At 54.5% G+C, this 25,618-nt stretch overlaps 1 protein-coding gene across 3 annotated transcripts in view; it reads left to right on the top strand.

The window, feature by feature from the left end:
• The window catches only part of FBXL7 (F-box and leucine rich repeat protein 7), a 352,858-nt gene that overhangs the window by 35,339 nt on the left and 291,901 nt on the right, over positions 1–25,618 (top strand). Inside the window, exon 1 of one of the 3 annotated variants that reach the window (XM_025436394.3) lies at positions 25,160–25,340. The exons of the other annotated variants lie outside the window; for them this stretch is intronic. The gene's annotated coding sequence lies outside the window, so the exon portion shown is untranslated. Of the gene's footprint in view, positions 1–25,159; positions 25,341–25,618 lie in introns of those variants that run through there. 3 annotated transcript variants of the gene reach the window in all.

Here is a 25,618-nt window from a genome sequence, read left to right as displayed (position 1 = left end):
GCTGACGCCCCAGCTCTGCACGTCGGCCGCTTCGAGGCCCCCAGATGGTCAGACGGCGCCCACGGCCCCGGAGGGTCCCCTCCTTTGCTCGGTCGGCAGCCCTGCTGCTCTGCTGCAGGTGGACTCTCGCAGACACGCCTGCAAACAGTAGTTCCCGGCTCCCTGGACATCCTGTGACGGGCCAGGTCCATGCACCAGGCCCGAACCGGGATGGACCCACAGGAACAGGACAGAGAGGATGATGACCGCCGAGGTCACCATCACCACGCACGTCGGAACACCTGGGACGACGGGTTCTGTGTTGGCTCGGTCGGACCGTGGAGGCCGGTGTCCCGTCCGCGCCCCCGCCCGCGCCTGGCTCGGGGGCACTCCTGGCCGGCGGTGAGCGCAGAACGTTGGGGCTGCCCCACGGTGGCACGGGACGGGGAAGGAAGGCAGGCGTGCGGGGCAGGGGAGCCTCGGGGTGTCCCAGCTGCCCGCAGGCAAGGGACATGCAGCGTCTGTGTCGGGGCGAGAGCTGCGCGGACGCCGCTCCTCTCAGCCCCGCGGGGCACCTAAGCCAGGACCGACGTCAAGGCGAGAGGCGGCCCAGGAGCCCCAAGGCCGCCTGAAATACGACGTGTGGTCGCCCGACAGCGACCTTGCTACCTCTTGGGCTTGTGTGGCTCCTAAGCCCCGAGAACGTGTCGGGCACAGAAACGAGGGCGGCGTTGTGGTTGAGGCAGGCCCTCGAGGTGCGGGCTGCGCCCCGCGGTGCACTGCACCTCCGAGTTCCGTGATCACGTGTGGGGTGAGCTGCGGGTCCTCCACTCGACGCCCCTCGGACGATGCTTTGCAGAGCTGGGCGGCGAGGCACAGGCGGGCGCAGAGTGGCCCTGACGACGCCCCTCCGGAGGGACGCACCCCACCGGACTCTGGAGCAGCTCCTGTGTCCGTGCTCGGAGCGCAAGCGCCCGGTGTGCTCCGCCCCGAGGCTGCAGGGGGGACGGCGGGGAGCTGCCCGGGTGGCTCCGTCAGCGTGGGGACTAGCCCCCCGGGCCTGCGGGCCTGCGAGGTCACCGGGGAGGTCACCGGGGACCACGCCACCAGCCGACTCCTCGGACACAGGCAGCGGGACGGCTCTGGGGGGACCCGGCTCTCCTTGGGCTCTCGCCGCCCCTGGGGCCCCGGGAGACTCACGCCCAAGCATCCCGCAACACGGAGGACGGACGTCGCATGACTGTCCTCTCGAGAAGTTGCGGGAACCGGTGACTTGCGCGGGTGAGGGGTCACCAGGCCTGGGCGGGGAGCCGTCGCCTTGCGGGGACGGAGCTTCCTTTTGGGGTGGTGACAAGTACAGGAAGCAGCCGCACGACGCTGGGGACACAATTCGTGCCGCCAGACTGGGCACTTAAAAACGGCTAAAGGGGCAAGTGTTTTTGCCAAAATCTTCTGAATTGAAAAGCTTAAAGAGAAAGGGGAGCAAGCCTCGCAGTGGGGTATTTTGCGGAACGGACATCTCATGGACACGTTGGCCTCGGCTGCAACCTTGAGGAGCCAGAAGGGGTTGGGCTGGTTTTCCCTCCACTTTCCAAGAGGCCAAGTCTTCACTTCCCTTCAGGACGCGGAGCAGGATTCTGGCTCCCGCCCCGAGACCCACGTGCCGGGTCAGCGGGGGCGGCCAAGGGCTCCACGCAGGTGCCAGGCCGCCTCTGACTCGAAATGGCCTGTGCGGCTTCTCAGTGCCCAGCTTGCCGAGCCCGAGGGGTCGACTGTGGGGACAGCCCGTCCCCTGCGTCTGGATTCCAGAAATAAACCCGAGGCTCCCGAGTGGCTGGCCGAGCTCATCAGCCTCCAGGCCAACTGGTGAGGGCCCACGTGAGGCCGTGGCGGGCTTGGGTTTAAACCCTCGTTGAGTGGTGTCCAAGCCCGATTTATTTGACGGAGAATTATTTTCCTCTTACGCCGCGGTCGCCTCTCCATCCTCATAGCTCCAGTCGTGCATCCAACGTGCGTGCGCCTGGGAAGGCGTCCACGGCTGCGGCCCCGAGAGCCTGTGTCGGGCTCGGAGCGTGCCCCCAGGGCTGGGCCGTCCACGCAGGCGGGCCCGTATCCGCAAACTCCGCGCCCCATGCGTGGTCCTGGGGATTACACGACTTCATGCAGGAGGTGCGTCGAGGACAGCACCTGGCACGTGCGCCCGGTGTGTTTGCTCGTTGGGACGTGCGTGAGAAGCGGGCCGTGTCTGCAGAGGATGAGGCGTGAGGGTGCAAGAGAAGAGATTGAAGTTGCAGGTGCAGCGGGCAGACGCCGAGCGCTGGGCAGAGGAGGCGCGTGTGTCCCCGCAGGAGCCGGGAGCCCCAGCCTGCTGCTTCGGGGTCATGTCGCGGCCCGGGCGCGTGGGTCCTGCATGCACGGCGTGACCGGGGCAAGACCGGCGTCCTGGCGTCCACACGGGGAGGGTCAGCGTGGTGGAGGGTCCATCCTGGGTGCACACCTGGCCCCGGGCGCGTGGTCTTCACCCCCCGGAGCTTCCGTGGCGTGCCCCCAGGCGTGGCCTCTACGGGATCCAGAGATCTCTTCCGGGAGACCCCCTTACGCCACTCTGCGGTGCTCCACGCACGTCCTGTGAGCGAAGGACTCAAACGTGACGCTCCAGTCCCTCACTGGGCAAAACGGACCCGGAATTTGATGGAGTTAAACGTCTGCCAACAAGGGAAAAGAAGAAACCGAGACAGGTCAGCGATTGGGCAAGGACTTGGGTGATGCTCACACCTCTGGTGTCGCGGGCAGTAGAAGCCCCGGCGGGAGGGTCGCTTGCCCTGCTGGTCGCCGTCGGCCTCGTGGCGCGGGGTTTTCCTGTCGTGCCCGCATCCCCTTGTCCCTTGGGGCGGAACCCAGCAGGCACAGTCCGGTGGCCGTCGGGGGCCTCCCGGCGCAGGTGTGTGCAGGTGCCTCTCAGCGGTGCTTTCTGCATGAATACGACCCAACAGACGAGCTCGTGCACTTGGAGCAGGGACCCCCAGGGCATCTCCCCGGCCGGCCTGCGTAGACCCGGAGCGCTTGCCCGGCTCCCCCGCCTCTGCAGAGCTGGAGCTCGCTGTTAGAAGACCACAGACCGTCATGCAAGGGGCTTCCCCTGAAAGGACGGCGGGTTCAGGGATACGACCGCTGGGGACCCCCGACCCGTGCCGCCCCCCGACCCAGACCTTATTCCGTCCTGCAGGCTTCAGCACTCGCCGGGCCTGAGCTGCTCTCCAGGCAGGAGGCGCGCGGGCCTGCTGTTCTCGTAGGATCTGGAGGTCAAAGCACGTCTGCTGCGCGCGTGGAGGGGTAACGTGGGAGGGAGAGCTCCTGTGGGCGCCCATCTGGTCCTCGCTGGGCCCTCCGGCCGTCCCCCCCAGTCCCCGGCGTCGGTCCCACCTCTGCCACCCTCCGCACGTCGTGACATCTACCGCTGTCCGTGGAATGGTGCCCCGGAGCCCTTCCGTCTGGCTGTTTTCACCAGCTGCATAGTCACGGGGGGGCGTCCCCATCGCAGCCAGTGGCGCACTCGAGCTCTTGCAGTGCCAACGCTGCGTCGTCCTCCCGCTGCTCCCCGTCCGCCCTCCCGCCCGGGTCCCCCGCAGCCCCCGCCAGCCGCCGGCCTCCGCTCCGTGGACAGACCCGGCAGGGAGTGAAACGAGATCCAAATCCTCACCCTCAAAACGCAACACAGCACAACATGTCCCCGCCCCATGGAACGTGTTTCGGGGGAGACGCGGGTGCTGAGCAGCATCAGGGGTGACGGCGGCCACTGTTGGGGTGAATCATGGCCCCGCGTGACCGGGAGGCCAGAGGGGCTGGGCCGCTGGCCGTCGAGGGACTCCTGATGTTGGGGGGGCGCCTGGGGAGCAGGGGGCCCGGGCTGCGGGGGCGCGAGGGGCTCATGAGGCCCAGTCCTGGCCTCTCTAGGGGCGTCCAGCGGCTCTTCCCGAGGGGCCTGCTGACGGCAGCATCTTCACGACCCAGGCGTGGGCCAGAGCGGCTGCCCCTGGACGGGATGGGGACGGGCCCAGAGCGCTCCCCGCGGCTGCTCGAGCTGTCTACTGCAAGTAGTCCTCGCTGTCCCGTTCAGAGGGACCCGCAGGGGCCAGGCTCCTGTGTGGGACGTTGCCCGCCCCTCCTCGGTGCTCCCGGCCGCGGGGCTCGCCCAGGGCAGGCGCCCCCCACCTGGAGGACCCCGAAGCCCCCCGCGAGCCTGCACCTCGACGCTCCCGTCGGCTGGCGTTTCGGCAAGCAGGCCGTCACGCTTCAGGACCCTCCTCGCTCGTGGAAAGGGAGTCGGAGGTGCTTAGGGAACTATTTGGGCTCGGGAAGGCTTGATGCCTCGTGAAAGGAAGTTCTGCGCCGAACAACTCTTGAAACGTGTCCAGCCCCAGGGTTGGGCCTTTACTTTCTAAATATTTAAAATAAAAATGGGTGGTTACGTCCAGTCACTGTGGGTCTGAGTGTCCCATCAGGGCTTAAAGCGTCCATTCTCGGCGTCTTAAAATAAATAAATTCGCTTTTCATAAAGCCCCTTTTAATGCTGTCACTGGCAGCTGTTCATCCCGGTTAGTGCATGGAACACATGAAGCGTGAGACGTCTTTTTTGTTTTCCCCGTCTTCACTCTTTCCAGGGTGTCTTGAACCTTTTAGTTACCAACGCCTCCTCTTTATTAAAAGTTGGGATGGGGGATCCCTGGGTGGCTCAGCCGTTTGGCACCGCCTTTGGCCCAGGGCGTGACCCTGGAGACCCGGGATCGAGTCCCACGTCGGGCTCCCTGCAGGGAGCCTGCTTCTCCCTCTGCCCGTGTCTCTCGGTATGAAGGGTCCTTCTTAAATTCTAGGTCTGGCTTTTAAAAGTGATTTTCAGCCTCAATCTAGGGGGTCAGACGGTCGCGATGTCCGCATCTGCGTGCGTGCGCGGGAGTGTGTATCCGTGGTGCGTGCATAGTGAACCTCACTCTAGATTTTCTCAAAGAAGATGCTAAGCGTGAATGGCAGGGTCGGTGTGGCTTAGTGAATGCGTAACTAAGAAGTAGATGCACGTACGTTCTCAATATTAGAATGAGAAGCGAAAAAAATGAAAAAAAAAAAAAAAAACAACTGAAGGACAGTGTGGTAAAGGGAAACCTGCCTCGCTCACCGGTTCAGTTAACTGCTGAGCCCGCCCTGCCTCTTCCTTCAACTCGCCTCTGTTTTTGTTGTTGTTGTTTGTTTTTCTTGTGAGGAATCTCAACACGTCTTGACCTCTTGACCTCATGACTTCATGACCCCAAGATCAAGAGTCATGTGCCCCGCGACCCAGCGTGTGCGGTCGAGCCCCCGGGTGCCTCTTCCCTCCTCCGCCCATGAGTATATGGCCCAGGATCCAGGATCCAGGTGGCTTCCAGAGGGGTCTGACTCCAAAGCCACGGAAGTCCATCTTGCGAGAGATTTTTTTTTTTTTTAAGATTGATTGATTGATTGATTGATTTATTTATTTATTTATTTATTTATTTATTTATTTATTTATTTATTTATGATAGACATAGAGAGAGAGAGGCAGAGACACAGGCAGAGGGAGAAGAAGGCTCCACGCACAGAGCCCGATGCGGGACTCGATCCCAGGACCCTGGGGTCACGCCCTGAGCCCAAGGCAGATGCTCAACCACTGAGCCCCCCGGGGATCCCCAGCCCTGGCCTTTATAGAAAAGCGAGGACATAGAAAAATGCTACGGTGTGTTTGTGTGTGGCTTTTTTTTTTTTTTTTTTAATAAAGATACGACTTTGGAAAAGCAAATAAGACTAAGCTTGCATAGTTGTTTCCAACATGCAGCTATTAAAATAACAGTAATAAAAAATAGTAGATTTTCCTATCGTTGGGAGAAAACAGGCATATGATCTTTTCCATCAAAGTGAATGGCAGTTGGCTGCGTTTTCCCGTCTTTCTGATACGATTTTTCCAGGCCATAAAAATATGATTAGCTCGTGCTTCAAGAAAGTTTGTCAAGTTTCCACGAAGAAAATATTTATTGAAACCTAGGCTGTTTCTAACGTGACGCCGTGTTTTTCCAGTAGAAACGTGAAAACTGGGGAAAGGCGACATTTGAATGGAAGGAAGCCTTCATCTTCGTTCGGGGGCAGCAGCTCGTGGTTTGGTGAAAAGATTGTAAACGAGCAAAGGTAAAGGGTGGAAGTGCGGTCACGTGTCTCCAGGTCACGTCGTGTTAGCGTCCCGCCGAGAAGCGGAACCAGTAGGACGGATCTACCCGGGCGTGTGCGTCTCTGTGGGTAGATGCATACGGGCTTCCACGGCCGCGGAGGCCGACGGGTCCCAGATGCGCGGTCGGCGAGCGGGCCATCCCGGAGGCCGTGCTGTGGTTCTGGTGAATACCAACCGGCAGGCCCGCGACCACGGACGAGCCAACGTTAAGTCCAAAGTCAGGAAAGAACAGAGTCCCAGCTCAGGGACTCCGGCAGGACAAGCTCTCCCTGGCTCACTGGGAGGGTCGCCTTATTGTTCCGTTGTGGCCTTCAACTGATTGGATACGGCCCACCCACGTTAGGGAGGACACCTGCTTTGTTCGGTTCACGTGTTAATCCATCCCAAGCCCGCTCCCTCTCACATCCAGAAGGACGTTTGAGCAAGCGCCTGGGCATGCTGTGATCCAGTCGCATTGACACATGAAAGGAAGCAGGACACATGTCAGGAAAGATGTTATTTTTAAAGGATAAGAAGAAGATAAACATGGAAGACAGGAGAATACGGCGTTTACAGCAATCTCTCCTGGAAAACTCACGTCTCTTCTGTTTCTTGCATTGAAAACAGATTGGAGATGATGTAAAATGCTTCAGGATGTAGACGTTTTTATGTTTTTCGGGAGAGTGTGGGGTCCAAGTTGACTATTATATTGCAAAAGAATTTGGATGGGTAGGAGACTTAAAGGGAGCAGATTTCCAAGAACCTGTGCTCTGGTACCTTTTTTTTTTTTTTTTTTTTTTTGAGCATAAGTAGTAAAAAATGAACAACTAGCATTTCAATTGTAAGTGCAGTTGGCCAAGGGGGCACTGGCTCCTCTTGTTTTATTTAGGCAAGCCAACTCGGGAATACCAAACAACAGCTGAGTAATTCTCCCCAAGGACGTCTGTAAACCATTTAATTCAATTTGCCGAACTTGAGTCGCCACCCCGTGTGCCGTGCGGGGAGCTGGGTGTGGTTACGAGGGACGTGACTCGGAGCAAGCGCTCGGGGAGAGAAATGGGAGCATGAGTTCTGGGACCGGGACACTCGTTCCCACCCCATAAAGTCCACATGTCGTACACGAAGCAGGCTTGTGAGAAACCTACTTTATTGCCAAGGAATAGGTATTTTCATGCCTTTGGAAGAGCAGATGGCTTCCTTTCCTGCAGACCCTGGGAGAGGGTCAGGCGGGCCAGGCTCCCCGGGATGCACTCGCGGCCTCTCGTGACCTCCCCGTGGCGGCTGGCCTTTGTCCTGGAGACCCGCAGATCGCTTTTGAAATACATGTGGCATTTATACGCGTACAGGGCTGTCAGGGAAGGTCTGCTGCAGAAGCATGTCCTCCCCAGGGAGGCACTGAGTCACACGAGGACGGTCACTTTGTCCCCAGTGACGTGCACTGATCTGCTTCATGCACACGGCCACATGCACAGCAGCACGGTGAGGGCACCAGCACCTCTTAATTTTAACTCTGCCAGCAGCTCGTTAGCATTGCTTTTCAGCCCCCCTCCCTTTTTTTATAACCTGGTTTCATTTCATTTTGTTTCTTTTTTTTAAAGACCGTGTTTTAATTTTTTTTTTTAAGAATTTATTTATTTATTCATGAGAGACACAGAGAGAGAGAGAGGCAGAGACCCAGGCAGAGGGAGAAGCAGGCTCCACGCAGGGAGCCCCACGTGGGACTCGATGCTGGGACCCCGGCATCACACCCTGGGCCAAAGGCGGGTGCTAAACCGCTGAGCCCCCCCGAGGGGTCCCCTAAAGACCGTGTTTTAGAGCAATTTCAGGTCCAGAGTAAAGCGGAGTGAAAGGCACAGAGACTTTCCGTATCAGCTGGCCCTGTGCATCATTCGCCCTCCCGTGCCCCGCAGCGCCCGCTGGACTGGGGCGCTTACTGTAATCCGGAGCCCGCGTGCACCCGTCACTTTCACACGGAGCCCATGGCTTACGTTGGGGTTCACGCGGGTGTTGTCCGTTTAGTGAGTTTGGGCAAGACTATGAGGACCTGCGTCCGCAATCGTGGTGCCTCAGAGACGGACGGGGCTCCCCTAAAAATCTCCCGCGGCTGCCTACGCGTCCCCCCCGTCCCCAGCGTCCGTGACCGATGACTGCCCTGCTCGTAGATGTCTACGTAGCTTATATACATTTCAGCAGTAGAATAAAAGGATTCTTTTTCATATGAACTATGGAGTAGAATAAGAAATACCTCAAAATTCAATATTCTGCTGTATAATTTGAAAGAAAAAAGCACCCCCCCCCCGTTTCTGTGTTGCTAAAATGCAGGAACTAAGTCGAAGCCCTTGCAGGCGTAGACCTGGGTCGGAAGTCAAGTCAGTACTACCTTAGGTCCTTCCAGCTTGTGTGTCGGCGGGCAGAGGCCGGGGGACATTGGGTGGTTTGCTCAACTACAAATGAAATAAGCCTAAAAGTGTCTCCCAGTCTGTTGGGGGGAAAAAGGCTGCGAGGTTCATTTTTCTTCCCAACGAAACTACATTGGTTGAATTAACGGGCCCGCGTGCCTGCCGCGCAGGTGAGCTCCCGTGGGCTGCCGGGTGTTCACAGGGCGCCGGGGTCCCCTTCCCCGAGCCCGTGTGCCGCGTGTCGTGCGAACTGAGCCGTTGCGCTCGGGTCAGCGAGCGGCCCGGGGTGGGGGGCACGGGCTGGCGTCCACCGAGCGGCCCCCCGAGCACGTGCCAGCTTTCAAAGCTCGCCCTTGCAGCGTCGGGTTGCGGGCTGTGCGTCTGCGGCGGCTCCTGCACCCTGGAGCGGAGACCGGGGAGCCCTGGTCCTCCTCGGGCGGGGACCCTGTGGGCTCGTTCCTCGGAGCGCCGGGTCACGGCTGTGCTTTCACTTTTATGAAACGAAACTTTAAAGTGTCACCGTTTCAGCAGCTAAAGCGTCTGTTTTCCACGAGTGGATTCAAATCCCAAAATGGAATGAAAGTGTGAAAGAAACCTAAGCAAGAGTGTGCCTGCCGGTCGAGTCAGCTGTGCCTCCCAGCGCCCCCCCTTCCAAATCGTGTCTTTTCACGGGCGAAGTCGAGGCCGAGAGGCTGCGAGTGTGGCCGTGCGCCCCTTCACACCCCCTGCTCACGGAAGGGCTTTGGGCGGCTGCCGGGAACCCCGACCCGAGCCCTCCCGCGCTGCTGGGACGGGCAGGCCGGATGCCCGGGGACTGGGGGGCTGGCAGTGGGGACCGCAGCCGGGAGCCAGCGGCTTTTCTCCCCCGCAGAGACCCCGGCCGTCCCCGGCAGCGATCCTGCTTTGACCAGGGTGTGGACGCCCTGCGGAGCAGGTGTTTTCCGTCACCGTTCGGTGCACGCGAAGTGATGACAGGACACTTGAGTGAGCGACACGGAGGTGGAGTCCGTGCACGTGGGGTCGCCCTGGAGAGCCGTGCTCTGTGTGGCTGGGGGGATCCCCGCCACCTGCCACGCGGTTTCACGTGTGCTGACAGAGGTGCCCCCCCCCCCCCCCCCGGCCAGGCTGGTACGGGGCAGGCCTACACCCTGCGGGCGTCCGGGCGGGCTGGTGTAGACGGTGGGGAACCGGCTTACCCCCCACCCCCACCCTGTCCCAGCACTCGGAGCCAGCCCAGAATTGTCAGGCTTCCGGGTCCCCGTTTTTCAAGGATTCTTAGAATAATCTGTATTTTTATTAAATGATATATCCGACTTTTTTCTTTCTTGCTTGCTTACATTTATTTATTTATTTATTTATTTATTTATTTATTTATTTATTTTTTAGAGAACACTAAGCAGGCCAAATAACACGCGTTCGTGACTCATTAGCCTGTGACCTTGGGGGTCAGGGCTTCCGGGTCCATCCAAATGTTTTTAACATTCCCTGTTGGCATGATTTCTGCCTGGCGATTTCAGCTTTCTGAGGCTTACTTTATACTTTTTATTTATTTATTTATTTATTTATTTATTTATTTATTTATTTATTAGTTTATTTTTTACTTTATACTTTTTAAAGTCAAAGCGAGGATGCTTGCTTTAGAGAATGACGAGCCTCAGACCAGTGAAGGAGAAGGGAAACACTTTGTAATTGCAAAGCCCTTTACTTTTTTATTTTTTTATTATTATTTTTTAAAAGATCTTATTTATTTATCCATGAGGCACACAGAGAGAGGCCGAGACCCAGGCAGAGGGAGACGCAGCTCCCTGCGGGGAGCCGAGCAGGACTCGATCCCGGGTCGCCCAGTCCTTGGAGGCTTCAGAGGCCGCGCGGGGGCCGGGCGCAGGGCTTCAGCAGAGCCGCCGCCGTGCCCGCTGCTCCCCACCGGCCCCTCTGGCTCTGAGGGAGGAGGCTGCGCCGAGAGGTGCCACGCGAGCACAGCCGTGTCCCTTGGGCGCTGGCGGTCCCGGGTGCTGCGTGTGTCCCCTTGGGCCGGCCCACCCCCTCCCGCCTCTTACTGCACCACTTCGCTGCCTCCAGGGGAGACTGAGGGTTTCCAGTGCCTCGTTGACCCGTAAGCAGGGGGGTCAGGAGGTGATGCACGTGTCACCCGGGTGGCGCAAGAGCCGCGCGGGCCCAGCAGTCACCCCCATGGTGGCCGGCCCCCCTGCCTGTGCCCCACGGCCGGGCAGCCCTGCGGTGGCCTTGCGTGTGGCCGTGTCTGTCTCCCGCACGAGGCTGCGGGGTCTTGGAACAGGGCCCCTCCGCCTGTGGCCTCTTCTCCGTCCCACGGCCCAGTGAGCAGCTCCACCGCCCCCCGTGGGCCCGCCGTCCCAGCTGCCCAGGCGCCTGTCCCCGCACTGTGACCCGGAGAGGCGGCCCCAGGGCTGACAGCGTGTGCGGCACCGGGGGCTTTGGGCAGGGCCTGTCCCCCACGGCTGTGGCCAGCCCCGAGGACAAGAGGATCCTCTTCCCCTTTGATTAAAAAGTCACGGTGACACGGTGACACGCAGGGAAGCCCGTGCTTTCCCTACTTCAGGGAAACCCTTCAGAGCTGCGGACTGGGATTTACTCTCCCAGAAACCCACTGGCGGCCTCTTATTGTACGACCTGCCCTTACTGTCGCCTCGAGACCAGCTGTTGGGCGGTTCTCGAGCGTGTGACGCCGCCACGCCATGTACCATTTTATGAAGGCGTAAACCGTGTCATCCCCAGAGTGGGTTATTGTATATTATGACGTATTTGGGCTTAAAGAGTGAACTTCAGCGTCTTCCCTGTAGAAGTACGAAGGGATACACTGTGGCTCGACAGCAGGAGCGCACTGAGAGGGACTCGCCAGGTGCCAGGAAATGCTTCAGGTTCCGCCTGATATTTCCAGCGTCAGGGATGGGCGGGTGTTTGGGGGTGGAAGGAATGCAAATTTTAGCAGCTTTTGGATAGTACTGTGTTATTTTGTGAGGCAAGGCACTGTGCCGTGCCAGACGCGAGGTGCCGGTGCCTCTGGACCACTGAAATTACACGGCGACCACAGGCCGACTCTGCAGGGCGCCCGGGCAGCCCGTGGGCTGAGCTCTGCCTTGGGCCCAGGTCACGACCCCTAGGTCCTGGGATCGAGGCCCAGGTGGGGTTCCCTGGTCAGCCGGCACCTGCTTCTCCCTCTCCCCGCCCCCTTTGTGCTCTGTCTCTCTCTGTCTCTCAAATAAATAAATAAAATCTTGAAAAATAAAAATAAAAATAGACCCTGCAGGGCTGAAGCCATCCAGGCACCTCATCACTGCCGATGCGCTGGACGTCACTACATGCAGAGTTCTGTTTGCCCGGCGGTGAAGCTTCCCTTCGTGCTGGTCCTTCCGTATTTAATGCTCGAGGGAGGGAACGAGAGAGTCGGTCTCCTTACTGTGGGGCGACTTGCGGGCCTGCACTAATCATTGCACTTGGGCTTTTGGCTGGAATGTGCTGGTAGCCGCCGACCTTACAACCACTTGCTTTAAATAAAAGGGTAGGGGGTTTGGTGTTGGCCTTGGAGCCGTGGAACATAAAAGACAGAAAACAATGTAAAAATGAAATAAATCGATCTGGATCCGTGCGGGTACTGACCTAGTGGTTCCTATGTCTTAGTCGTCCGGATTTGGAAGCTTTGTGGGCCCCTTTGAGGCCACTCCTCCTTTTTAAAATCTAGCATCTCTAAACCACGAGGACCCGTGAGTGTGTTCTCCTTCTCCTTCACGTTCCTTGCTATGTATTTTTTCGTTCCGTCCAGACCCATGTTGGGATGATTGAGGGGTTAGGTTGGTGGGGGAACAAATACCGTCGGCGAGTGGAGGTCAACCAGCTGTACGATTGCATCCCAATCAAGAGTTTAAAGGGAAATGTTTGCTGTAAGAACCTGCTGTAGGGCAGGGAGGTCACCGAAGGACGCCTGGGGAAAAACGCTTTTACTGGGATCTAAGGGGCGGCTGAGAGGTTAGGAGTCTGAACAGGGAGCCCAAGCCCTTGGCAGGTGGGACCAAGCATGGGAGACATGCAGGACTCCAGGAAGGCTTTGTGGCCAGATCGAGATGATCGGCAGACCTTCTGAGGAACTTTTATAGATCCCAAGATTAATAGGAAGCCACAGAATTTTAAGTCAAGCGGCGATGTGGCGAGTTATAGGATTTGAGCTGGTGACTCAGTGTTGGTAGGAAGACAAGAGTGAATTTGGGTCAGTTAGTCGGAGCGTTTATGGAAAGAGTCAAACAATGGAAGGTGGCAGTTCGGGCCAAGGGATTCCCGATGGGGGAGAGACCGGGAGGGGACTGGGAGACACACACAAGGTACAGCCCACGGGGCCTGGCGGTGGATGGGTATCGGGGTGGAGGAGACCGTGTCCCGAGAGACATGCACGTCTCTGGCCTGTGTCAGTGGACGGGACGCGGAACCATTTCCAGAGAGAAAAGGCGTAAAGGGCAATAGGCTTTGTAAGGGATACTGTGTGTTCGGTTTCCGACACGATGGGTTTGAGGTTAGTTCATCATGGCCAAGGGGGACGTCAAACAGGCAGGCAGCATCAAGTGAGGGGTGAGTGTGGGGTGAGGTCCAGGCAGAGGATTCCCATACCGTGCGCCTCCCGATGAGGAGTGAATGAACAGCCATGAGACCGCGTAGGGAAAGGGAGTTAGAATAACGAGGCCACCGGGTGTAGCCCCGACGCCTGAGGGCATCTAGGATGCGTTGGATGAGGCCAGTGGGGAGCCCACCAAGGAGACTCCCCAGGGAAATGAAGGGAAGCCACTGCTTTAGTTGGGGTTTCGTGCCTTAGACGTGATCCTTGACGTCGTGCCTTTGTCTCTACCCTTGGACCCTCCATTACAAGAGTTTTACGAAGATGAAGTTTGACTCTTTTCTCAGAAATATTTAAAGAGTCTCTGTTCTCTCCAAAGTTTAACACGCGCCAGGGCCTGGTTGTTACCCCCTTTCTTTTCTTCCAGAGCCTTCTCAGACCTGGTGAATGGAGGGGGCTATAAACCACTTGTTTTTAGCTTTTAGATGCCCTTGACTTTGCATCATGGTGACCCTTCTCTTGTACCTTCTTCAAGTAGAAATGCTGTCCCCACTCCCCCCTGCTACGTCCACGTCTCCACCAACCTTCACAGTCTAGCTCAAAGGCTAATTTTTAGGAACTACCCAAGAGTCTAGACGCTGACGTAACGGGCCTGGGTGTGAGCAGAGCCGTTGGGACTTTGAGGAAGCGCTTCCGGGTGACCTGAACAGGTCAGGGTTTGAGAACGACTAGTGTGCGTGTCTGAGACGTCAGTGGGTCCCTCAGCTCCCTCAAATGGCGGGGCCTAGTTCCCTCTTAGCTTTGCATCTCAAGGGCTGAATCATGGTGGGTGTCCAGTGCCTAGGCATTGAATGAATTGACAGTTTAGCCTTTAAAAAAAAACTGAGGCATCTTGTAAATCATTCTTCCAGTATTTCTTGCATCTTTTAGTCTCTTGATCATTTTACGTGTTTTTCCTGTCCTTTCCTTCCTGGTGGTTTCTAAAGATCCCGCATCACGTAGACATGTGTCAAGGAGACGTTGCTGATGTAGAGAGCTCTGTTAAATTCCAGTGTTCAGATGGGAAATGTCCCTCCCAGAGGAGGAAATGCTTGGGACGCATTTTGGGAAGGCGTGAGGCTTGAAGCTTTTGCCCCTTTGTGTCGGCCTAGACAGCACCTGTTGGGCAGTGAAGGTGTGGGTTCCCTTGAGCACCTTGGACAGAGAGAACCTCGTGGCATCCATGGCCGCGCAGTAGCTGAAAGCTGGTTGGCTTACGTGGGATCTGCCTTGTCACCACGGGTTAGCAGAGCAGTTCTCGATGTGGACAGGTTTGCTCCCCAGGTGACACAACTTGGAGGGATGCTACTGGCATCCAGTTGGTAGAAGCCAAGGAGGCCGTTCAACATCCTGCAATGCACAGTGCAGCCTCTCAAAACAAAGAATTATCTGGCTCAAATCAAAATGTTATAGCACCAGGATTGAGGAGCCCTGGATTAGCAAATGTGGCTCTAAAAAAAAAAAATGTTGAATTTCTCTCAACCTGAGTTATGGAGTATTCTGGGCTTGGCTCTAACCTATTCTGATGTGGAGATGTGTTTTCATATAAGTCTGCCTCCCTTTGCGCCCTTATTTATGTGCTTTTATTATTTGTCTGTGTGTTCTTTGCCTTTTCCTTGAAATATGAAACAAATCTAGGGTGGATTCCTAGGGGATTGAGAATCACATGAAGGAGAGTTACCTTCTTGATGTTTTCTTGGTTCTTTTCACTTATAAGAGCTTTCTGTGTTCAGTGGCCAGAAAAGATGAATCCTTTTGTGTTAGGGGAACAAATGGTTGGCCTAATTATTTTAGATTAGATGTTTCTTTCAGGAGTAGAATTCAGTGATTCATCACTTAACGTGTAACACCCAGTGCTCATCCGGCCTCATATTTTAAGTGTAGGACAATAAGTGAGTGTTGCTTTACTTTAAAATATAGTTTTTGTGTCTTTGTCCTTGGTATTTGGACGGCGTTAGCAGCACATTTCATTTCCTATGAAGAATGGCTGGTAATCGTATCTGTCATTTTTCCTACGTCTTATACTTCAGTTATTTCCAAGCTGGCATGCAGTAATAGAAGTTGAACAAAATGCAGTAAGAGGTCGGTTTCATCTCCTGGGAAATATGGTGTAATCTCTAGCTACTTACTCTTTTTCTTTGCAGTTTTAGCACATGCAATACGCCTGTCCCAGTGCACACTTGTCGAGGGAGCGAAGAACTGCAGTTTTCTGCCGAAGTACAACCAGAGACCTATAAACCCAGAGCTCAGTTCTTGGCGGCTCGCGTCCTTGGTCCCTGACCATGCATTCTTCATTCCCTCCATTGGGTCCACACTCTGATGTTTTGCGTTTGATTTATATCAGAAAGGGAGACAGAACATAAAGACTCCTGACTCTGGGAAATGAACTAGGGGTGCTGGAAGGGGAGGTGGGTGGGGGTGGGGGTGACTGGGTGACGGGCACTGAGGGGGGCACTTGATGGATGAGCACTGGGTGTTATTCTGTATGTTGGCAAATTGAACACCAATAAAAAATAAATTTACAAAAAAATGATTTGTATTTTTAAATGGAAGCTGCGCTTAGTGATTCATTAAATAACGTGAAAAATAACGTTTGTCAGAGACATTCTTAGTATCCTATCTTTTTCAGGCCTCAACTGGGTTTATAGCTCACCACTTTCACAGCAACGGGAAAGATGATCACTTCTGAATCTTAACAGAGTTTCCTAGCAGGATGATAACACTTCAGTAGCTAGACTTCATAAATGAGCAAGAAGCTCTATCTTTGGAATTAAGAATAATATTTATACTGTCAGTGCTGGTGTGTGGCAACATTCACCAGGCAGGGAGACAGTTGATGTAGAGCTTTTGCTTAGCGTAACGGCTGGCGTGGATCACTGACATTTAAGACACCTTTTAAAAGGATGATTTTTTTTTTTTTTTGTCCCTAATAACTCATTGGAACTGTAAAGTTTAGACGCGGTGGTTGGCTGCGTGCGATCTGGGCCATCAGTTTGAAAACTCATGCCCCAGCGTGTGCACAGCCCGTGACAGCATTGTCGCAGTCTCTCCGATGCCCTGCTTACTACCTGTCCCTCTGTTTTTCCTCTTCCTTCGCAGACGCTCTAAGGGCCTTCCTCGCAGGCGTGTCAATGTGGCAGACATGAGGACATCCAAAAAAAAAAAAAAATAGCAAAAGCCAACTTGAATAAACGATATCAGGATTTTGTAATTTATTTTTATTTTTTTGCCGTAAAGGATTTGTTAAACATAGACTCCAAAGTTAGAAGATTTTATGTAAAATATTTGGCGAAGCAGCCTTGTTGACAGTGCCTCCCCAGAGACTTGCCGCCTCCTAATCTGCCCACCGCGACCCCCTGCGACAGGCGGGACTCATCCGTTCGTGCTACGGGCCAGCGCTGGGCTCATCTCCTCCCCGACCCTCTGGCTTAACGTGGGGTCTACGACATCGTCTCTCAGGGCGTTTCTCGTCCACATGACAATATTTGGGTTCTTCTTCTCGGTGAATTAAAGTGGCTTCTAGCTGTCCTTGTTTTTGCTCCGAGTCCAATATGCAGACATTATTATTGATATATGACACAGTGTGTGTGTCTCTGTAGTCACAGGGTTAAGAATGTGGTGGGTTTTTTTTTTTTTTTTGAGGTCTAAATATACCCTTTTTCCAAATTTGTGTTTTAAATTTGTTAAGGGAAAAAAAGAAGGTTCAGGTCTGGCTAAATATTTTATGATACACTCATAGGTGTTTGTCAGGCAGCGTAAGGATCCCTGCCTTAGTGCTTCAGTCTGTGGTCATGCTTAGTCCAAACCCTATACGTTATAAAAATAATTACAGTCTTTCGGGGTTGAGGTCCCTGTTTCCCGGCTATAATTATACCCTAGTAATCTTGTTTGTTTGGAAGAGATTGTTGCATATTACAGGTTTACATGGAGCTGTTTTTCTGCAGCACCTGTGGTTTTTGTCCTTTGGATTCCGATTTCTTGTTTATGGGATGTGTGGTCATGGATGTAATTCGGGAACACAGGCTGTGCAGGTGTTTCCCTTGGCTGATAGGAACGCTGTAGCTCTTCCGGAGAAATACAAATGCTAACTGGCCATCACCCATAACATAAAACGCTTCTTTATTGTACTGGGAAAGTGCCTAGAGCTGTTCTTGTGAGAATAGAGAAATTTCTGGAACTTTCTGCCAAAAAAGGAGAGAGAGGAATCCTTATATAAAACAGAGGAGAGGAGAACGGCATATGGGTTGTGTTTTGAAATAACTAATGAATTTCTTAAGACAAGACACAACAATGCATTGAGAAAAATCCCCTTTGGGCAGTCGTTAGGATGTGGTTCCCAGTAGGCAGAGACTTGAGCTCAAAGAAAAACAGTTGTGTGACACCAAATATCACAAGGCCATCAGTGAGTTTAACCGGTCGGCCTTTTGGGCGGTTTTGGGTAAGCCCAGTGGTTTGGAACTTCTGAGTCTTCTTAGGCAAAGGCTAAACAAACTAACCCATGTCTACGTCTACGGCCCCAGACGTAGTTCTGCAGAGTCTGAGTGCAGTACGAGCGTCGCCGAATATTTTTACCGCGGGTCCCCTCGGGAGCCTTTCACGCCCCACCCCCACGACACTGCAGGACATCCAAGACACTTCCGGGGTTCAGACAGCAAGGGGCACAGTCAGTACATGCGTGAAAGAAAAACGGGTACCTCCCAATCCAGCGCGGCGTGAACGAGGCTGTCCCACTTCCACGACACGGCGCGTTCGGCTTCTCCTGTTCTACCCCGGGCCCCTCGAAGAAGCCTCACAAACCCGCTCGGTGCTTCAGTTGACCACAGGTGGACTGGATCGGCATGGGCTGCTCTCGTCACGCGTGACCTGCACCGGACTGAGGAACCGCGGTCCTGTGAGCCCTCGGAGGCATTCGCAGTGCCCCCGAGTCCCCGCGCCTGTCCCCGTGTGGTCGCACGCGGATATCCAGCTGTTGTCGCCACGGAGGACGTTGCTCTCTGGTCAGACCTCAGGGCGTGGCTGGATGCCGAGATGGAAACTCGCACCGAAGTGCCGCGTTCTTCGGTATTCGTGTCCTGCTCTTGATGTCTTTGCGGTTTTGGGGTTTCTACCTGCGTGTGGGAGGTGGGCAGAATGAGAGGGGAAAGCAGTGATATCCCTAATCTTTTGTGAAAACAGATAGGAAGAGGTTTTAGACCTTGTCACCTACGTGCAACCACAGTGAAGTTTCGACTTGCTCCCCCAGGCCTATCTGGCCGTAAGCGTGTGGGGAATCCTCCTCTTCAGGGCAACCTGCCATATTAGTGTTGGGATCTGTGAGTAACTGGCATCTTAGAGGGACGCCGGGCCCCAGGATGCTGGTGCTCCCGCAGGCCATAATTTGTCCATTAGTATGTGGCTTTAGAGTCTAACCTGTAACTCGTTCTCCAGAAAAACACCGTGTCTGAAGGGAAATCATGAAAGTCCTAAAACACAGATGCTTCCCTAAGCTCAACAGAATTGCTTTACAAAAGTGCAAGAAATCCTATTACAGGAAGAAGCGGTTCTCGTCTCTTCATTGTTAGGTCTCGGCGTGCTCTGGCTGCTGTTGCTGCGTAACAAATCACCCGAAAACGGGGCGGCTTACAGCAACAGCCATCGTTTTACGCTCCCTCTTAGCTTGGGTGCGTCAGGAGTTTGGGAAGGCCGAGGTGGAGAGGTTCTGGGGCCACGCAGCGGCTGGAGCGGGGCCACCGGGGCCGGGGCAGTCCCGGAGGCGCTGGCCCCTCTTCCTCCCCGTCTCAGCCTCGCCACCCTCCCGAGTCCCAAGGGCGTCCTGTGACCTCTCCGCGGCCTCGCTCGGGCTTCCTTACAGAATGGAGGCCCCGGGGACGTCCGCGTGCTTCCTCGGCAGAGAAAGTTTCCGACAGTGGTTTATCAACTCCCGAAATATAGGAAACGAGGCAGAAGTGGCATTGCCTTCTACGACCTCGTCTTAGAGGTCCTGTCGTGTCACCTTCTGTCCTGGCCGAAGAGGACGGAGTCGGGGCGCGGTGGGGCTGGAGGGCAGTGGGTGGGAGAAGGTTTGGGGATGGGCGGCGTCCCCGGGAGGTCCCGCCTTCCGCACTTGGCTTTGCACTTGCTTAAAACGGAGGAAAGAGTTCCTGGAGAAGCTACGGAGAAGCCCTTCTTTGCCAGGCTTGGAACGAGCCTGGAGACCCTGAACCCCGCTCCTGTGTGACAGGCACGGCCCGGCTGTGCCTCCCCGGGGTGGAGGGAATACTGGAGGCAGCACGACGGCAAGCTCTGGGTCGGGAGTGTTGGGGGAGCTCGAGCACGGAGGGGAAGCAGTGACCCGACGGACCTCACCACCTGCCCTCCTGTGGTTGTCGGGAGGCCCTCGGGAGCCTCGTGGCGCCCACGGTTTATCTCCGCTGTCCAGGTGAGCAGTCATGGGGCTGGGGACGGTCTCGGCCGCACCTACAGATGCCCGGTGGCTCAGCAGTGGGGCATCTGCCTTGGGCCCAGGGCACGACCCCGGGGTCCCGGGATCGAGTCCCGCGTCGGGCTCCCCGCATGGAGCCTGCTTCTTCCTCTGCCTCTTTCTGCATCTCTCAGGAATAAATAAATGAATCTTTAAAATAAAAAGCGTATGGGAGTCTGGTTCAAGCTACTGAAGGGTCTCCTCCGATGCACAGTGACCATGACGTCAGGCATATCCCGTATCGTGTTAATCATCAGCCTCAGCGGCTCTGGTGCTGACACGGCCGCCAGCGGCTCTGCATCCAGCAGTTCTGCCGAGTGAGCCTATTCCACCCGGACGTTTTACGGAGAGCGAGAGGAAGCACGAGGACCCAGCTGGTGGGGCGGCAGGTGTCGGGGCCTGTGACCCAGCAATGCCAGGCGGACCCCTCAGCGCTGTGCCCTGGGCTCGGGCTCGGCTCCCCAACTGCACCTCATCCAGGGCCTCGTCCATTGCCTCATCCACCGCCTCATCCAGGGCCTCATTCATGGCCTCATCCTTGGCCTTATCCAGGGACTCATCCACGGCCTCGTCCTCGGCTTCGTCCATCGCCTCATCCACGGCCTCATCCAGGGCCTCATTCATGGCCTCATCCAGGGCCTCGTCCACGGCCTCATCCATCGCCTCATCCAGGGCCTCATCCTTGGCCTCATCCAGGGACTCATCCACGGCCTCGTCCTTGGCTTCGTCCATCGCCTCATCCACAGCCTCGTCCAGGGCCTCATCCTCAGCTTCGTCCAGGGCGTCATCCACAGCCTCATCCATGGCCTCATCCTCGGCCTCATCCAGGGCCTCATCGAGGGCCTCATCCATGGCCTCATTCACGGCCTCATCCACTCATCCACAGCCTCATCCACGGCCTCATCCTCGGCCTCGTCCAGGGCCTCATCCACGGCCTCATCCATGGCCTCATCGAGGGCCTCATCCATGGCCTCATCCACGGCCTCATCCACAGCCTCATCCACGGCCTCGTCCAGGGCCTCATCCAGGGTGGCCCGCTCCCTGCGCGTCCGGGGGTGCGTGCGGTCCCAGAACAGGCCTCCGGGGCTTGGCCGCAATGACGGCCCTGGGGGTGGGACCGCAGCAACGTTGTCGGCTTGACGCCACCTGGTCTCCTTGCTGTGGAAGCTTCTAGGCCCACTCAGCAGGCTGCGCTCTGCATCCGGGGGGCCTCTCCGACTTCGGTCTCAGAGAGCAGAGCCTCCTGGGCTGGTGGCTCACGTGCACCTGTGGGTGAGGCGTGTCTGAATTCACGGCCGGGGAGGGCGAGGGTGGGCAAACAGGCCTGTTCCCGTCGGGGACCCAGCTCCCACAGTCCGACGTGCCGCCCCAACTGGCTCGCTCCTCACGCTGAAACACCCCAGGCCCGAGAAAGCTCGCTGCAGGGACAGAAGCGCACGTTGTCTTGCTGTGCTGGGGGCAGGCGCCTGGCTCGGCCACGTGAGGACGCCCCGAAGGCCTACAGGTGAGCACAGCTGCTCCCTGAACCTTGTGAGTAGAAGAAGAAGGCGACAGCTCCCGTAGGCGCCGAGGCAGGTGCGCGGCATCCCGACGCCCGCGTGTCACTGCACCTCTGTCACCGACGCTCTTCCACGACAGCAAACGCATCCCATGTTAATGTGTCACCTGCCCCTGCACGGAAGTGGCAGTTTTTTTAAACTGGTTCTGTGGCGTTCTCTCCTTTTCTGTCCCAAAACTGATCAGATGAACGAACACCTGAGGTTCTAAGCCTTTTGAACTTGTGGGGCTTCTTTGGCTGAATTCAGAGACGCTCTTGTTGGGCCAAGACGTCTAGGCCCATTTCAGGTGTGCACACCTGGTGTCCCGAGCCGCGCTCACCGCCCGGAGCGCTTCCCCGTCCCCGGGGCTGCCGGCCTGCGCCCCGCCGCGTGCGCTTGCGGAGGCTTCCCACACGCTCGCCGCTCACCAGCATGTCCATGCAGAACCTCCCCGTTTTTATTTTTATGTTTATTGTTACCATTGACATAGAGCAGTTGACCTGTTTGTAGGCCACTCTCTGTCCCCTTTGGAAAGTGCCCTAACCCTGTCCTTTATTCAGCTTCTCGTGGGGTTTCCTTCTCTAGTACCATGTGATCGTTGTCCCTCCTGGACGTTAGTGTTTTCTGCAGGTTTCTTGTCTTTCATCTCTCCGTAGGCTAGATGTTGGGTGATTTTCTTTCTTTTCCTTTCTTGCTTTTTTTTGCTACATAGAAGTTTCACTGATTTATTACATCACATTTATGCATCATTTCTGATATGATTTCATATTTTCTAATAGGACTAAACAGATTTCTCTAATCCAGAGTAGAAAACTTTCATGCTTCTGTTCTAGCACCTTCCAGTTTTCAGTTTGTGCGTTTTAACGATTTATTTATCTGAAATGTATTTTGGGGGAAGCAGTGAGGTTGGCTCTATCATCTATCTATCTATCTATCTATCTATCTATCTATCTATCTATCTATCTATCATCTATCTATCCATCCATCTATTATCTATCTATCCATCCACTATCTGGCTATCCATCTATCTATCCATTATCTATCATCTATCTATCTATCTATCTATCTATCTATCTATCTATCTATCTATCTATCTATCAATCATCTATCTATTTTTGTTTCTAAGTTGCTCACCAGTTGTCCCAAAATATTTATGGAAGTATCCATCTTTGTTCCTGTTGACTTGAAATGCTGCTCTTACAGTAGATTTTATTTCCGGGCAACTTGAGTTGATTTTTAAACACTTGGGTATTTCTCAATGGTTTCGGGACAAAGATCTCTGCTGTGAATGGGCCTCGTGAGTCTTGCATGGTCTTCCTTCTGCCGCAGCTCGTCACTGCCCCGCTGCCCCACCGCGTGCACCTTTTTTTTAGCCCTTTGAACTCGTGCTCTTTCTTGCCTGGGCCCTTTCCAGGCTGTTTCCTCTGCCAGATTCCTGTTGGCCTTAAGTGTATCTCTTCATTATCAAATGATGCCTTCTTTGATTTCCAAGGTCAGGTTGGGTTTTCTTTTTCTCTACTACACTTTCAAAGAACTACATTAGTTCCTTTTGAGTCTTTAGTTATAAACCGTGCATTTATAAGTGTGATATTTGAGGAGCACCTCCCTCCTTTAGCAGGCTGGAAGCCTCTCCCTGCCAGCGATTGGTTCTGGCTGACATTGCTTATAACTGTATCCCCATCAGCAGCCCCGTGGTTGCATAATTGCACACAATAGAGATCTCCTGGTTGCTACATGAGCAAGTGAATGAATGGATAGACGTTCTCTTTACTACTTTTATTTGGGTACCGGATATCATTACCTGGGTATTTATATATGACATAACAAGAGGGGCTGGTTTACCCGCGTGTGCCTCTGGGATATCTGAAGAAGAGGTTTGAGGCCATATTTGCCTGTGTCCTGACTCGACTCTGATTTTCAAGCCTGAGTCAGATGCAGGTAATTCCTGCTCTTCTTCTGTCTTTCAAGGGAGACTAGTAATGAGGTCTCATGGGGCCCATGAGGCTCAGGATTGGCTACACATGGGGATCACCAGCAGACCCTCATCGAGCCCTGCCTGATGCTTACTCGGTTCTTGAGAGTCTTGCTCCTGGTTCATGAATCCTGTGACAGATTTGTTAGTTGCTGATGCTGAACCTTATCCTGAAATGGTGAACGTCCTGGTCCTTTGCTTCTCCTGGTTGGAACGGACAGGGAGGAAGAATGATCATCTTCTTCCTCCCGCCAGGCCGCCTTTACCCTAGAACCAAACTGTCATGTACTGAAGCCATTAGATTGGAAAATCCAGAGTAAACAAGCAGACCCCCGGGAGCACGATTAACGCCTTTGAGAAAAATATTTCTTTTAAAAGAAGAGCCGGTCTCCTTTGCCTGCCCTCATGTGCGATTATACCAGTTGGTTTTGTGGAGTCATGAATACCTGTTGGAATTCCTTTCAGCTCCTCTGAAAAATCCCACGATTTATAATTGGTTGATCAGATTGTAATTCCTTCTCCCTGTCCGTAGTTGAGGAGAAGAGGGGTTGCCATATATGAAATGTGATAGCCTCTGACATACACCGGAAGGGAGAGCCCCATTGGTCGTGTGCGTCGGAAACAATGGAAGACGGGTCCCGAGGCCCGCCGTGAACCTACTTGTCCCCCATGGTTACTCGCGGTCTTTGCTTGCACAGGGAGGGAGATGAGACCAATGAAATGAGTGATATGAATGGTAAGATTTAGAAATGTTGAAAAGTAAGAATGGCCCAGGCCACTGTTATTTCTTGCGATCTTCCCAGGGGTCGAGGAGCCACCTGCTTAAATTTGCCCCCCTAAAAACACTGGGTAGATACTTTTCAGAGCAAAGAGAAGGAAATGCTTATTTACAATTAAAAGTTGAATTTCAAAAAATGTCATTGTTAGCAAACTTACTCTACCATGGATGTAGTCGTATACGTTCGATTGTTCATCTGGTTTTGTCTTCGGGGTGTCATTAGTGGAGAGGACCAAGGCTTGTATGCCTAAAACATGTTGAGAGAAAGAGGGGATTTTAGACTTTTTTCGTCACGTGGAAGGCTCAGGTACCATCCGCTATAACCCCGTCAAGCTACCTGAGCTGTGCCTGATAAATCCCGAGGAGCTGTTAAAACTGATTTGGGTTTGTGCTGGAGCTGCATCCTATCAGGTATTTCTTGTCAGTCTCCCTGGTATGCATTACCCATGAGCAGGTATCTTATTAAATCTAAATCAAATTCTTGTTCAAGGCTCGTCTCACAAAGGTGGTCTTTTTAACTGTGAAATGCCAGTGAATGGCCATTCCTGGAGGAAGCTTCCCTTTGGCTTATTTGAAAGCGGATGACGCAAAAATGATTAACTTAGGAATCAAGAAACTCTGTGAGACTGTGAGGCCTGGAGCCAGTCTCCTTCACTAGATCCCAGTAAGCCCTGAGAAATATGTGCTGTCATTGCAGAGTTCATTTTTCCAAGCTAGACTCTGATATTTGGCTGGGAACTTTCTTTTCTTTCCCTGTTTGCTCTACATAGAATCTGGGGTTGGGGCGGGGAGGGGGTATTAAGATTGATGGAGGAATAAGAGCCCGCGTTTTGGGAGCCAGCCTTAGCACTTCTGGGTGATGACAAATCCTGCTTTAGCCACCCCCCCTTTTATATTTATTCTCTCTCTCTCATTCTCCATCTCTCTCTCCTTCCTCTCTTCCTTCTCAAGGCACATAAGTGATAGGCTGGAATGGAAGCACGGGCTGTTCGGAAGGTGTTCGCTGTTTGAACGTCTGGATGGAAACCGGACGACAAGGTGCTTGCTCTTGGACCCTTGATGGGGAAGCTACAACAGGGAGACCTTCCCTTACTAGCCATTGTCAGCACCAGGCCTCTAGTGTGTGTTCCAAAGGACAATTTACAACATAATCGAAAGGGAGAACAGTGAAGAGTTGTCCGCCGTGCGAGCCTAGCACCATTATGCGTCTGGATTGTGCTTTCTAAGGACTGGGGTCTTAGAGCTGCCGTCCGAAGCGACATCAAGACGTCAGCCTGAACGGCCGGATGAGTTCGCGGCTGGAAGCTCTCTTGATAGAAACACGTTGTTAACTTCGTTGGCTCCCGCCTTTCGTGAGGAGAGCCATCCGAAGAACTTCAGTGCAATAGGTACTTCGTACGTGCTCCTCTGGGCCACTTCTCTTGTCCGTATCCGCACCTGAGGAGAGAATGGCAAGGCAGACGGTTGGGGAGATTTGGGAGGTGTCTTCAGTGCTCTCTGTTGCTGCCTTCTCTGTCCCTGCCGAGGCCAAGCAAACCGCATTCCCCCCTAGACTGAGTTCAGTAGCCCCCAGGTGACTTTCATTCCTTTTTATTTTTTCAAGATTTTATTTACTTATTTATTTTAGAGATGGGGTTGTGGGAGGGGAGAGAGAGAGAGAGAGAAG

The sequence above is a fragment of the Canis lupus genome, chromosome 4 (genome assembly GCF_003254725.2).
Source record: "Canis lupus dingo isolate Sandy chromosome 4, ASM325472v2, whole genome shotgun sequence".
Classification (NCBI taxonomy): Eukaryota; Metazoa; Chordata; class Mammalia; order Carnivora; family Canidae; genus Canis; species Canis lupus.
Note: the sequence above shows the minus strand (reverse complement) of the source record. Positions and strands in the feature narration are given on the sequence as shown.